The sequence below is a fragment of the Triturus cristatus genome, chromosome 10 (assembly GCF_964204655.1).
Source record: "Triturus cristatus chromosome 10, aTriCri1.1, whole genome shotgun sequence".
Taxonomy (NCBI): domain Eukaryota; kingdom Metazoa; phylum Chordata; class Amphibia; order Caudata; family Salamandridae; genus Triturus; species Triturus cristatus.
In genome coordinates this window covers 1,152,175,640-1,152,191,803 of record NC_140593.1, presented here as the reverse complement: position 1 = coordinate 1,152,191,803, position 16,164 = coordinate 1,152,175,640, and the positions used below count along the sequence as shown (strand labels likewise).

The window sequence follows — 16,164 nt, the reverse complement described above, 5'->3', positions numbered from 1 at the left end:
CTTCCGGGTCATTAGTCATCCGCTTCAATTCTGCACTCTGATAGGGGACAGGACTGGGAGGTAAAGGGAATTGACTCCAACTGCAGCCACCTGCGGGCACCAACGCAACCCATGGCCCTGTGAAGATGGATGGAGCGAATGAAACATCTCCAGCGCCCTCAGCGGCTCTCCATGATGGAGCGGTGCAAGGGTTGTCGCGGGTGGGGTGGCGGAGGTGTGTAGGGAGTTAGCATTCACGGAATGCATCTGTGTCCTCCCTTGAATGTAAGAAACATAGTTTGTGCACTGACAGCAGCTGGTCTGGGAGCCGAAATCAGAGCTAGAAAATGGAACACAAATTTTGCATGCAAGTATATTTAGGTCTAGCTAGACAGCTTTATTTGTTTGGCAAGACCTCACGTCACTGCCACACACCCTATTGCAATATGCAACACACATCATACAGTTTACATAGAAACATAGAGAAAAGGGCTTTGGGCCACTGCTCTTCACTCATTGGCTTGTTTGAGTGAGCCCTTTTCACACATTGGCTCAATTGGCTGTCTGCTACATTTAGAGCAGCCCCCAGCACTTCGTCAATGCTCCCAATTTTTGCTGTATGACTTCCATTGGTGAAGAAGCCGAAAAAGGACATCATCTCAGGCACAATTTTGCCTGTATTTGGCTGTTGTTTCTCCCCTGCTGTTCCTCCACCCCTGTGACACTCTTCCTCTGACTCACCTCTACGTTTCCTGCCCTTTGCCATCATGGTGCAACTTGTAATAGCCTAGCCTAGGTATCTACAGCGTTACTGCAGACTCATTCGGTTGCATTCCAGCATCCAGTGCTTTCATTTTAATTCCTAGTTCAACTTTTTTCTTCACGCATCACAGTAGTCCTCCTTTAGTTTCCATTCGCGTGTCACTTCACTTCTGTCTTACAGGTGAAACTAGGGACCGCCAGTGTCCTTTTTCTTTGTTCATGGCCGGCTGAGAGGCGTGTGTCTCCCTTCTTTTCCTTTGCTACTGTTGTCTAGACCTGCCTCTGCGCCGCCCCCCCAGGCCGCAGGGAGCGCCGCAGGGCAGCAGCTGGGCGTCAGCATCTCGCAAGCTAACCTGCTCATTATGTGTTCTTTGTTTGATTTTAATGATGTTTTTAATGGCATCAATAAGGAGTTGAATGTACTACTTGGTACACACTGAAGTAGCAGTAAAAGTCCCATGTACTTAATTTACATATGACATTAGGCGCAAAGAAAGGTAAAGGGACAACAAATTCATTTGTTTATATAATGGTAATGCACTTGTCAACTTTTTGTCTGGGATTTGCACCGCCACCCCTACTTGAGCGAAAGCAGAGATGGGGACACGTTTAAACCGAATTCCACGTTGTATATGTTATGCTCAATGAACCATCAATACACTAAGGGCCCGATTAAGACTTTGGCGGTGCGGCGCCAAGTCCGCCTCACAGCCACACCGCCAAAGCCGTGGTCAGACCGCCCACCAGATCAGAAGTTTCCTCCTGTCTGGCGGGCTTTGCTTTTGATGTTCCCACGGCGGTGCCCTAAAAAGGGGCTAGGAACTAATCCGCATGCACATGTCGTGCCCCCCCTGTGTGCATCTACAGGGCATTAGGCACCAGGGGGCCCTGAAGGGCTCCTTTGTTTCCTGCCACGGTTTTCACCACCATGTAAACCCTGGCGGAGAGGAAACTTGCAATATGCTTTGGAGAACCAGGGCGGTCCCACCAAGCATATTAGTGCCTCTTCACCACCGCAACACATCCAGGAACCGGCGGTCCCCTCGCAGCTGTGGCGGGGCAGTGGAGGTCCCACGACCCAACTTATAATAGGGCACTCGGGTGACTGTCACCGCTGTGCCCCCTCTAGTCTGGCGATACGTGGACCTCCTGACTAATTGGGGCCTAAGGGTCCAGCTCAGCTATTTCAGGCAAAGGTCTCTTAATGGGCTTAGCAAAGCATCAATTTGCATGCATAAAAATACACAGCATACACATGTTGAAGAAGCTACTACATGCCTGTGATTTCCATTTAACACATACCCAACTGTGGTGTCCGCACATCACCTGGACACCTCCAGCCAACCACGCCATGGCTTTTGTCCAAAAGCACTTAGCATGCAGGCATTTTTGGGCCCAGGCTTCCAATGATAAAAGGAAAACTACATGCTGCTGAATGCAGCTTGCTCTACACTAAAAAAACTGTACTGTCTGAAGATATCACACATGACTTGTGGCCACTTGGCAGTTAGAACATGGGTGCAAAGAACGCACATGGCATGCACATGGTACTAAAAGGAGGCTAGCATTGACACTCGCACAACATAAGCTATCCATCTCCTGTACCCCGAAGGCCTTTTATTTTTTGCTAAATTAAAGCAGATTGCTTGTGTTTAACTCAGCTCTTTTCAGGTAGGAGCTGGGGATGGAGAGATCACATCCTGCCAGTTAGTAGCAGAAAGAAACCAAAGTGCTATCCTTTCCTGAAGCCTGATGGGCCATGCTTTTGTACGCAGAAACATGTAGCTACAGTCAGATAAACGGCTGATCTGAGAACTTCCATCAATGGACCACTGCATGAGGAACAGCAAGCACGGGGGGTTTATATCAGATGCAAGGATGTGACGTGGCATCACAAAGCAAACCATATGCACTCACTGGCTGAACAAAGGTGTGCAAGGACACGTACAACCAGTTTACCTGATTTACATTTGTAAAAGAAACAATTGATGGATGGAATGCTGGACAATGCAGACATTCACCCCCAGTCACAAGGATCTGGGTTTAGTTCATAATCCTTTAGCTTACCACACCACCCCAGTCTGGACCCATGTTCCTTGTGGGGACAGTCCAGCCCGAACTGCCAAGCCAGGTCCTTCCTGGACAGCAAACAAGCATCCTGGGACCGGTTTCAGGGCATCACCCCTTATCAGCCAGGCTAGCTTGAATCCAGTGGTGCAGTGAGCACGGGACCCACGTCTGGGCATACCCTTCCCACTTAGGGCTACACATGCAAAAGAAACAATTGATGGACGGAATGCTGGACAATGCAGACATTCACCCCCAGATACAAGAATCTGGGTTTAATCCATCATTCTTTTGCTCACCACACCACCCCAGTCTGGAGTGGAATGGTGAGCAAAAGAACGATGGATTTAACCCAGATCTCTTGACTGGGAGTGGATGTATGATTTATTCAGCATTCCGTCCATCATTTGTTTGCATAGCACTTTTCACCCTAAGTGGGATGGGTATGCCCAGACGTGGGTCCCTTGCTCACTGTGCCACACATGGTATCTCAGAGTTTATGTAGACCTTGCACGTATTAATAAACTTAAAAATCTACAAATTCTTTTTATTTAACCATAGGTTCTTCTTGTTAACCTTTATTGACCGCCAAAAGATGTTTCTTAATCATATTCTGGTAATTCCGAGCAGTCGTGGGTGAGCTGTATTTCTGCAATCCATGTATTTATTGACTGTGGGTAATTACAAGGATTTACATTACAATGTATTTCATTTTGTGGTCTGTGTATCTCATTTCTTCCTGAGCTCCAGCCACGCCATCGTGGGTGGTGTCTTGTCAGGACAGACATCCAGCCACACTGCACTCTGTACTGTTCTTGTGCACGTCATCACATGATTTCATCATTAGATCATTTCAGTAGGACAGGCACACGTATCACTGACAGCCAGGACATGCAAGCACAATGTCGCTGTGCAGGTTTTAATGCAAGAGCACATTAAACCCTGACCTATTGGCTTCGCCGATACTGGGTTTACTTTTACGTTGCCACAGTAACAAAGACCCTAAAACTGGCACATAGGGAACTGTGGAAGAGTTGTGCATGGTTAGTTTTTCGCATGACAATTGAGACTTTTATGATGCTGTTAATGTTGTATACACCACATTTTCAAAATCCCATTTTATACACAAGTGTGATTTGGCATGTCTTCCTCTCGTGTTGAGTCACTCTCCAGGATAAGGTAACAGACAAGCAGGGCCCATGAGGGGCCCAAGGGGCTATGGAAAGGGAGAGTAATGCGGATGGCTATACTAAGAGAGGAAACACACTAGTTTGTAAAATAACCAATATTTAGAGGACTTTCAAAACAGAGTGTGTGAGTAGGCATTTCTGTCTGTGTATGTAAACATCTCTGGTGAAATCCAACTGGCATCTCACAATACTGGACTGGAAGCATCTGTACCCAACTATTTATCAGAAAATACATTTATTAGAGAGGTTTTCAGCACCTCAAACACCCCACCAAAAGCTACGGCCCTGCATGGGAATTCCTTTCCTTTCCCTCATTGAGGTTCCCTTCAACCTCGTCTAGAACCAAGACTCGGAAGAATACTATGAGCACAAAAATTACCAGAAGGAAAGAGTCACATTTTAGCCACAGAGATTCCAAGTCAAAGCTCAACCTTAGTTCAACACCTATGGGCAGCGAGAGGACCAACTAGGAAGCCAGAAACGTGAACCAAGGACTTTCATATGTTTTGTCGCTGGTGAGCATCATGCTGCACCAAGGGAATGGGTTGGACTACCACCACCACTGTCCAGGGTCCTGAACCTTGCAGCTTTTGGACCCAATCCACTGAAACCATTAACGAAGTTTGTTTTAGTTCTGAGACTTATTGTGGCATAATTAAATGGACGGTCCCTTTAATGGAAGCAAAATGTGCTGCAGTATTTCATCCTGAATAAAAAATAAGTTAGCTAAACAAGTGATGGTGGTTGCAAAAGGAAAACTAGAAACAACGCATGGCCAGTTGGGATTGAATGCCCTGCTAAAATGCTTTTTTACTTTCTGCAGCTTAACTTAAATTAACAGCAGAAACCTCATTTGGCCTGAGCAGAAAAAGGATTGACAGATGGGCAGCTTTTCAGTTATTTCAACAAATGTAACATAAAATTCCCAAAATGATTTGAATTATGCCAGCATACTTTAAATGTCACCAGGCCCATATGGAAATAAGTGCTTGCCAATTTGGAACTTTGCCACATTCCAGATGAAAGCTTGCATGGTAATCCACAGCGGGCATGAGAACGTTTCTGCAAGAAAAAAGGATGCAAATGGTATCAACGTGTAATTCACCATGGTAGTGACGATGGTCTGAAAGCAGAGCCAAGCTATGTACTAAAAACACCCATGGAACATGGTAAGATACAAGTCTGATACATAGAGTGCACAGATCCACCCCTCTGCCGGATATAGGCATTTGCAGGGATTCTCCCACTAGCAAAGTTTGGACATAAAAAGAGGCCATAGACAAAGGGCCTGATTATGACTTATGCGTTGAGGCAGCGGCCGCCATGCCAGCGTCCTGCTGCCACACCACCAAAGCCACACTGAGACCACCCGCCAAATTAGGAGTTATTTCCTGGTCTGGCGGGCGATGGTTTCTCGGTCCCAGGCAGTGAGCCTTAGAAAACTCACTGCCGCAATGGAAACGCCAAAGTAGGAGCCTCCTGCCTCACTGCACCACCACAAAAAAAATGGCATTCATACAGAGGGCCAGGTATGTCAGAATTTAGAGTGAGGCCTAGGGCCAAAACTTATTGTGGGCCCCTCTGGATGCTTCTTCCATTTTTGTGAGGTGAATTAAGCAGCACGTTTCTAAATAGTAAAAACATGTAATTCAGGCAAAAAGAAAAAAAAGGTAATCTGATGACACCCAGTGGTCAGGCCGCACCAGCTACCTCAATATTCATAAAGACTGTAGGATTACTAATAAATGTTGTTGAAGAGGAGCAGATAAAGCACCCCCTGCACACATAGTGCCTTATTATGGTGCTGTGCATGTTTCTCACGTGTCTTTCTAGGGAGATTATATAGAGCATGTGTGAATCGCTACCCAGCACTTTATTTTCTTTAACTTTTGCCTTGTAACTAATTTCACAGCTGTATACCTCCTTCACCCACATTTAGACAGAATTTTAATTGCAACTGGAAAACATGACCATTCTTCTGTGTGCTCTGCAGAGAGGCCGACCCAATGACAAACACTTTGCTTTGCCTTCAGCCTCAGCGTCAGAGTTCTCAATTAAAACCCCTCATAAACACCTGGCATGACTCAAAGTAGTCACTATACAAGAGGAATAAGCCCACAAGCCCTTGAAGATTCTTCACAAGCAGAATGCCACAGCAGGGCAAAAAGAGTCAGTCCTTTTCCTCTGTCCACAGAGAAAAGTAGCAACTGTAGGCCAACCCACCCCTCACAGAGAAAAGGTAGCGCTCCTCAACAGCTCTGCAGCTCTTCTTCGTGGCAGGATCCATTTCCCATTGTTTTCTTTGTGGCAAGGGCCTTGGAGCTCAGTCCAAACCAGTTCTGACCTCCTTGGTCCAGCTTGACTGCAGGAGGGGGAGCCAGCATTGTGCAAAGGAGACAAAGCCTATTCAGGTGCTAGTGAAACCCCTCTCACCATTCTAAATGCAGGTAAGGGCTATTCAGCCTGGCGATGAGTCACCCAGGTAAGACAGGACACACCTCAACCCCCCTTAGGACTGTCTAGAGTAAATGCACATTCCCAGCTACTGTCACTCCAAAACCAGATGGTGAATACACAAACAGGCAGAGCCACACAGGATGGTTAAACAAGAAAAAGCCATCTTTCTAAAAGTGGCATTTTCAAACACATAATTTAAAAACCACCTTCGCTAATAGGTGTGCTATTAAATTCTGAGTTCAGAGAGCCAAACGTTCATTCCTCTATCTTGTCCCAATGGTAAATTACACTTGTAAGATATTACAAGGCAGCTCCTATGTTAACCTATGAGACAAACAGCCTTTGAATAGTGAAAAATGAAATGCACAGTAGTTCACTGTCAGGGCATGTAACACACACCAGTACATGTCCTACCTTTCACATACACTGCACCCTACCCATTGGGATACCTTGGGCCTGTCTGAGGGGTGCCTTACATGTAAGAAAAGGGAAGGTTTGGGCCTGGAAAGTGGGTGCACTTGCCTAGTCGACATGGCAGTTAAAAACTGCACACGCAGACACTGGAGTGGCATGTCTACTCATGTGGGTGGCAATACCAGTGCTGCAAGTCCACTACTAGCATTTGATGTACAGGGCCTAGCACACTCAGTGCACTTTACTAAGGACTTATCAGTAAATAACATATGCCAATCATGGATAACCAATCGTATTCACAATTTACACAGGGAGCCCTCACTTTTTGACACAGATAAGCAGTGGCAAAGTGCCCAAAGCATCTAAACCAGCAAAAACAAAAGCCAGTACCCAGTCAAAAATGCAGAAGGCAGAAGCAAAAACATCAGGGGAAATAACACCAAGAAAGCCAAGTCTAACTGGTTCATAGTATGATTTCCAACAAACCTGACACAGGTGTAAAATGCATATATAATGGGCATTAAAAAATCTCTCTACAAGTGATTAAATAACTTGGTGCCTGGACGTTTTGGGATCCAGTGCTTCTAGAAAGGCCAAAATTGGATAGTAGAAGAAGGAGAGGGTGAGTAGGATAACTGACACCAAGCACAAAAGGCCCAGATTCAGTACCTTTCCTGCGTGAAACATTGAAGCGCTATGTGGAACTAACAATTTAAAACCGATTAGCACCTGATTCACAAAGAGTCACCTGCCAATGATGTCATTGCGACGCTCGCACTTGAAAAGCCTGTTGTGCACGATGCACAGCCTTGTGCTTCTCTAAATGGTGTTCTCATTTCTTACACAGCTATTTTCCGAAAACTCAGGAGGTATAACTTGTGTATTGACTAAGCATTTTGTAATTTTGTAATATTTCTCTTATAATTGTAACTTTCCCTTTTAAAGTTTAAAAAAAATCCCCTCCAGTGTGTCACTTACTCTCACTTGTTCCTTTGGAAAACTAGTAAATAATGCACTATTTCAGCTGAATCTATACCTGGGACTTTTTTTGGGGTGAAAGGAATTAAATGTTGCTTGATCGAGGTCAATAATCTTGGCCTACAAAAATGTTTCATAGACTACATCACCTAGTACCATATGTACAAGAAAAGTATATACAGCTAAGACTATATTTACTACTCTTAATTTCACATGTACTTACTTCACTTTTTAGTGGTCATCTATGGTGAGGACGCATTACCATACAGTGACCCTTGCCCAAACGTTAGTGGTTATGTACATGCTCTGAAAAGAGTGGGAAAGGCATTTACAAATCTTTGTGAATGGCCATTAGTTTAGAACTGAATCTATTTTGGTCTGATTGGTGTAGGATTTCTCCACAACTCCTCTGTTGTCACTCTGAGATCACCCAGGCCTCTGTGAATAATGTTGTGATATATTACATTATCTGGATCTTGAGAGCATAGGTCTGCCATTGCGGGAAACAGCGTGTACAATGCTTTCTCCACAACGCAATGCCATTACAACGCGGTTGTTACAACGACCGCGTTGTTAGCACGCAATACCATTACATCGCAAGTCATTACAGCGACTTGCAGTAGGGGGCGCACTGGTATTGGATTTAAAATCCAACACCTTCCCTGCTGTTGCGCAAACTGGAGTATGAATAGTAAATAATACTATTCCTAAGTCCAGCTCCCGTCGTAATGGCATGCGATCAAATCGCATGCGTTGTAGGGAGCTATATTCGCCTTTGCTCTGGCCTTATAGTGCTTTGGAATAATGTGTCAGTTGTACCCTTTCTAATGGTGTGCACAATTTATGTAATTTGGTTTTTGCATAATTATGTGAAATATTAGCAACATTAAGAGAAATTCTGGTTATTCATGCAAAATACAAATTGGTCACTTTGTACCTCATAATGCAGCCTCGAATCAATATGTGGCATGAGGATGCATTTAAATAAAAGCACAGTGAACAACAACCAAATGTGTGCTGTTGTTCCTGTGAGTCTGTGGTAAATTTCCAGCATAAAGTTCATGTTTGAAGTACATTTTTAAAGTGAATGGCACAATATTATGTGGCATAATGGAGTAATTTGGGGAATTTCACGTAAAATGTTTTACGCAAAATTCCCAAAATTACCTAAATAATGGCAGTGTAATTGAAATGTTAACCAGGCCTAACTATCTCCAATTCCCCAGGTGTAGGTCTAATATGCACTTAGACAAACACTTTGAAAAGTGAGATGTTGTGTGTGGCATATCTGATCAAATTTCTTTCAAGAATGCATCAATTTTTCTAGATTGGTGTCATTTTGTTTGGATGTTGTATTTTCTGAGAAGTCTGGGAAGAGATTCATGCTGTCTGTGTAAATTTAGATGTCCATCTCCTGAGGCTTTGAACAAGTGAATGAGTGGGAACACGTAAATACTGTCAAGAACTAAGGTAAGCAGGTATTCCTATGGGATCTTCCGTTGTGAAAGACTGTCAACAGAGTCGTTAGTTGCTGTCTGAATTGGAGAAATGATGTGTACCGTTTAAAATGGTTTGGAAATCTCTAAAACTGAATGCAGCTTGCTTGTTTTGAGTGTGTTAAATCTCAATGAGGTAACTCTATATTCCTCAGAACCTGGGTATCATACATAACGTTGTCATAATGGTTCACCCAGAGGTATTTAAGAGCATCCTTATGCATTCAAATGTAAGGGTTTCACAATTCCTTACATCATGGTCCAATCATCTACAAAAAGGAAATCATCAAAAAAAAAGAAACAAAAACCTGTGGGTCTGGACCACTCAGTTGATGTGTAGTCAATATATATTGTAATCAGACAGCAATGGTTGACGATATTAATTGACGCAGTGCTCTATATGTGATATTTGAACAAAGGTGGTTGTGAAGTGAACCTAGATAAAAAGGTGACTATACAATCCATCTACCATCATTTACAAGACTTGAACAGCATGGCCATATATTTGAAAGAAAAGTCTCTCATAGGTAGGGTCAGTCTATTTCTCCTTAGCTGCCCCATTGGTTTTAAGGTACAGGCCAAAAGTAAAACTATCGACGTTTCGATCCTCTCTGAAGACATGCACCATATCCACACCATAACAGGTCTTCATAGGTAGAAGCTATCGTTTGAAGCCATGTCCGAAGTACTGACGAGCACGCAAAGCCATCTTTTTCACTATTATTTCTGCTCCAGGTGAAGCGCATCCTGGACATAACTATTAAGATACCTCGCACCTAAAGGCTGAGGCCTGGGGTCTGATATTATATTACTTTAATATGCAGGTTGCTCTAATGACAGTCCTGATGAAGACCCATTTTGATGTGTATATGACGCATGACGTCTGAGATGGCTGAAATGTCAACGGCTTGACTTTTGGCCTGTACCTTAAAACCATTGTGGAGAAATGGACAGAGCCTACTTTTAAGAGAATTCACTTTGAAAATTATGGCCAAAATGTTCAAGATTTGCAAATGATTGTACATGTATTCACCTTTGCATCTTGATGCACTGCAAGATCACTTTTTCACATATTAAGTATAGAGCACCAGGTCAATAAATATAGTGAACCAATATATATTGACTACACATCAACCAAATGGTCAACACCCACATGTTTTTTTTCCTTTTGAGATGATTTCCTTTTTGTACATGATTGAGTTATGCCTTCTAAGAGATTGTGAAATGATTTCTTTTGAATGCATAAGGATGATCTGAAATGCTTCAGTCTGAGCCATTCTGACAAAGTAATCTTTCAGGAGTGTGGCTTCGTGTTTCAAGAGCCACAAACTACAATATTAGTATGAGTAACAACATCTTGAATGGTTGCATCTCCAAATACCACGGTTTTATCAACCAAAATAAACCGACTCCAGAATCACTATAACATCAAGGTGAGTATACATAGGTTTAATATTCCTAACTCCACATCTACATGCTTTAGTGTGAGGAGGGGGCTGAAGTCTCAGTTTTACCAGGCCTTGAGTTATCCTGACCAAGCATCTGTGTGGTTGGTTGTGCCATGACTCAAAAGTGACCATGTATAGTAGGATTAGACTGTCAGGACTGTGCCACTCTGTGGGCAGTCAAGTGGGGCTGAGACAGTGTTTAGACCATGCATCTTATGCCGCACGAGTCGAAAGTAAGGTACTTGAGTAGTATTATTTGTTTTAATTGGTTCATGTAGTTGAAAGGCTTGTTGTAGTGAGGCAGTGACTGGTATAAATTTAATTTCTCTATGGGGTTTATTCTGTTTGATTAATGAAACAATCTTTCCAAGACTATCCAGAGACACTCATGGCACTCTAGATCGATCGATTTTTGCAACAGAATGCAAAGATACTTATGTTTAGGTCTCACCTGCCAGATTCATGTTTTACCCCCAACTCCCCCCCTACACAGAGGCCCTGTTTGTGAACCTGGACCTCCCTGCAGTGTAAGCGCACTCACACTGTTGCATGTTTGCAATGACCAAACTGCGGCATTGGGCTCAAGCCCAAACAGACGAGGGAATGTTGTCATTAATACTGGTGCAATGTGTGTGCATTCCCTGCATATGCCTCACACCCAATCGCCTGCGGTGCTCACGTCTAGGAATGTCACTCATATAGCCCTTGAACAAAGGTATGGTGACGGGGGTGCCAAAATATCTAAGTGCACACTCAATCAATCAATCAATCAATACATTTATAGAGCGTGCTACTCACCCGTGAGGGTCTCAAGGCTCTGAGGGGGGGGGGGGGCGCTATTGCTCGAATAGCCAGGTCTTGAGGTGTTTCCTGAAGGCGAGATGGTCCTGGGTCAGTCGTAGGTGTGCGGGGAGGGAGTTCCATGTTTTGGCTGCCAGGTAGGAGAATGATCTTCCACCCAGAAGTATATATTGGCGCTGAGCACCAGTTGTTTATTGTTACCCAACCCAATGATACTCATTTCATAAAATTCAGAAAGATGAAAGGCTCAGTGGATCCACCAAGATTTGAACCTGCGACCATGAAGTCGAACAGAGGCCCCTACAATGGATGCATTAGTCCACTAAGCCACCAGACCCAGCTTTCTGCAGGTCCTGCATTGAGTTATCCAGCAAGCCTTCATGGCCATGACCTCCCACAACAGCACCAGAAGAGTCCAGGGATAAAGAAAAACTCAGAATTTGTGGCACAACATTAAACGGCCAGAGATACAAGATAAGCATTGCACTCCCACTAACACGGACCTGTTGCAGAGAGCTCATCAATCAGTCTCCTGATCCTGGAGGGAGAGTGATCTGCCTGTTGCACTCTCTCTCTCCACCTATTGTATCTTTCTCTAATTTACAATTAAATCACTGGCAGAGAAGGGTATCTGAGGTAGCACAACACACCTCGTGCGCCTTTCTTAAGCCATGGTTGCCCGCTCAGAACATCCACTTTAATTAATTTTAAGCTTCACAAATTAAAAAGACAGATTGAAAATGCGAGACCATTGTGCAATTAGCAGAGCTGCCGAAATCAGGTGCCCCTGCCTAACACTAGGACGTCTCCGTCTTTGGAGTTAGGAAGTTAGGAAGCTGAGGTGTGTGATTGACAGAATAATATTTTATCATTAATTATTATTCACTGCTGGTTCAACTTGGTCACCAGGATACTGACCACAGCCTGGTACTTCCACTCATTTCCTTGATGGGTAATTTATGTTAAAATTGTGTGAATATTGCTCTGGGAAGCACATCCGTGCATATTCTAGAAGCTCATTCAATCCTGTGTTTTTTGTTTGCATTCTGGAACTTTCAGGGGAATTATGAGTCTCTGAGCTCATTTTTGGGTTTACTACCATGACCCTCTTGTGAAAAAGTGTACTATTAGTTGGGGTGGATGGGAGTCCACCAGAAGTAATAATGTCACTATCACGTTAGGTCTTATAAGGTTTCGGTGTTTTAAACCTGAGCACACTCACTGGAAGTTACAGCACAGAGCAGTCTAATTTATAAAATCAGAGAATAATGTAATCACCCAAATGGCACAAAACGACTAAAATGCAGCACGGACACCGGGAAATATGAATTTTCGAAGTTTTGAATAGAAATAGCACCAAAAAGTGTTAATCGCCAATAGGGGTCAACTGGTCATGGTGGATTGAGACCCAGGCACAATTTGCGGCTGGCCGCCATGGAGCATGGATCAGACTCATCACCCCGGTTCATCGCAATCAGAGGTTTTACCATGCTTCCAATGGCCAGATGTACAAAGGGGTTTAGACTTCGCAAACCCTCTGAATCAGTAAATCAGATGGTTTCTGACTGCTAAAACTCTTTTTCTAAGTGTTAAACACATTTAGCAATTGGAAAAGTGTTCTGAATCGTTAAATGTGTTTAGAAATGGATACCGATATGGTATTAGGAAGGAACATGTTGTAGGTGTCCCTTCAAAATATCCAACCACTATGCTATGTATCAATGTTTTGCAACCCGAATCTGACCACAAAACATTGATATTTTACTGACACCTCAAAGGATGTGGTAACTCATTCTCAAAAGGGAAGGGGATCTCCTGGGAACCCATTCCACTTTGTAAGAGGAGGTAGTGGTCCACAGGTTCACTGCCTCCTCTTAAACAAACAAAAATGGAAACTTTTCTCTTCAAAAGCATCCTGTTTTCTTCTACGGACATTGCTTTAGGGGTCAGAGCATATACACTGGGTCCTCGTTAGCAGAGTCCCTGTGCATAGAGTCTAAAAAACAACAGCATCAGTCCACAAAAATTAGGGTTATCATTAAAAAACAGGCCTTTTCCTACACCCCTACTCTAAATTAAACCCTTTTAAAAGATATATCTCCGCTGGATATTGAGTTTATCTAGTCCAATTACTGTATTTGACTTCAGACCCCTTTGTTATCGCCTGAAAAAAGCCTTGACTGCTCGCCATTGGGACCTCTGGAGACACGAATTTACAAAGTGACTAACTCCATCATCCAAACGGAAGGATGGTTGACACTCTACAACCTCTCCTACTACATGAATACTTCAGGAGGATTAGGAAGGTCCTATAAATCTTGGCACATGAATGTGTGTAATCCCACACCTTTATTTCAACATATTTATAATTTCTATTTTCATAATGTTCTTTCGTCACAGTGGACCTTCTTCTATGTCATTACTTCAAGATGTATCCCAAATTCATTTTGAGGTGCAATCAATCCTCTTCCTCATGGGGAAAATGTTAATCAAGTTTGTTAATAGCTTAGGAAACATATTTGATCAATCTGTATATACTCATCAACTGCACTTTTTACCCCAAAAATGCGTACCCTAAAATATTGTGCCCCTTCCATGCACTGCTTATGACCCCACATATTGCATCACCTGTGACATGATAAATGACATCATTGATGACATCAAGGATGACACTTCAAATGACATCATTAATCACATCTCAAAAGGGTTTGTCTGTTGGTGGCGTATTTGGGCTAGCCTTTGAAGGTTTGAGTATAGCAAAAGCCAAGGGCCACTTGGACTCTTAAAGCAAAAATGTGCCTTCTGCCTAGCATCCATACTCTCCACTCTCAAAGACCCACCCTTCCTCTCCCAGAAGCAGCAGAGGAGGCCCTGGCCATTACTGCTCCCTTGTCCTTTTACATTCTTGAGTGCCCCCTGGGATGGGGGTTGCTGAAATGGGCTGAGAGTGAAGATGCCCTGGAGTGCTGTGAAAGTGCTCAGTAAAAGATGTTAAGCTAATGATTTTTCAAACAGTCTTCTGTATGATCAGACAATTGTGAAAGATCAATAACATACATCCCTCTCCAAACACTTTCACAGTACTCCACAGTGTCTTCAAGATCAGCCCATCTGAATTGCCACTTCACCTCCATAAAGGGAAAATCAAAATACAAAAAATGCCCCAGTCACACGTGTGATCTTGGGATGAAAGTCTGTGTCTAGCCATGCTCAGTACTTCACTCTTGTCTCAGTGAATACATGTCCTGTGGAATCTCCAATCTTTCTTTTGCTAATACATCTAATTCCCTTTTCTGAAGTGTTAAGGTCTGAGCTCAGTTCTTTGTTTCCTGCTTGATCAAAATGTGTGATTTTAGGCAATTACTTTATAATACTGTGCCTCCTTTTCAGCCGCGGCCCGTGTAGGGAGTTCCGTGGGGCGGTAAAGCGGGGCGGGGGAGGGGCAGGGTGGCGGGTTCTAAAAACCGGAATATGGATAATTGCAGGTAAGTAAACAATTAAATAAATAAAACGAATTTCGTAGCGCGTGCTGCGTCGCATTTTGCGATGCAGCGCGCGCTACGAAATTAGTTTTATTTATTTAATTGTTTACTTACCTGCAATTATCCATATTCCGGTTTTTAGAACCCCCCACCCTGCCCCTCCCCCGCCCCGCCTTACTGCCCCACGGAACTCCCTCCACGGGCCGCGGCTGGTTCAGTATATGTTAGTGCCAGGTGGTTTTTGTTAGGCCGGCTTATTCACACCTCATTTCCAGCATTGTACGTTAAGCTTGTTATGTGAATTATGGGAAATTTCACTATTGTCCCTCGTCACAAAATTAAAAATCGATCGGGTAAAAATGTCATCGAGGAGCACGGGAACAATGTGAACAACCAGAACATGAGCAGCTAATGTTCGTGAAACTTGTTTTTTTTGTGCATATATTTAAGGGCATATTTACAAAGGGTTATCGCAACCAGAACGTCACTTTTTATTGCGTTCTAGTGGCAATAACTCCTTCGCCTTATTTACAAGGCGGCGTTAAGCCACCATGTACCTAAGGCCCCTTTTTACACAGCACTTAGTGGGAAAAGGGAGGGCATTGGGTATTGCGGTAGGCGTTCTGCCACAACAGCCATTGCTTTTGACGCTGTCCTCTATTTACAAGGGTGGCGTAAAAATGGGGCAGTGCCAGAAAAAAGACAAGAGAAAACCCGATCTTAACCTGGCGAAACGAGGAGAAATTATTAATATCTCCTTGTTTTTGCTGTTTTTAAGTGTGCTGCATTCTGCAACACACACGGAAACAGCAAATCCCCATTAGTGATTGTTCATGGGCACAAAGGTTTCCCTTCTTGCACATAAACAATCATTTAAAAAGGACGAGTTGCAACTTCTATGTGTGCCGCACAAAGCAGCACACATAGAAGTTACCAATCACCATTATGGATTGTGTGCCTTCCTGCACATGAACAATCAGTCCCTGCAAAGTAGGCAGCCTGGCACTTTTGGCACCCTGGCACTATGGTGCCAAGGTGTCTGTGTTGGCGCTAGTCAGCTGAATTTAGTGCCAGTGCTAGGGAAATGTAG

The 16,164-nt window shown here is 43.6% G+C and overlaps 1 long non-coding RNA gene across 1 annotated transcript in view; it reads left to right on the top strand.

Annotated features, from left to right (window-relative positions):
* LOC146796793 (uncharacterized) overlaps positions 1–16,164 on the top strand; it is a 147,267-nt gene that overhangs the window by 92,436 nt on the left and 38,667 nt on the right. The gene's annotated exons all lie outside the window — the stretch shown is intronic.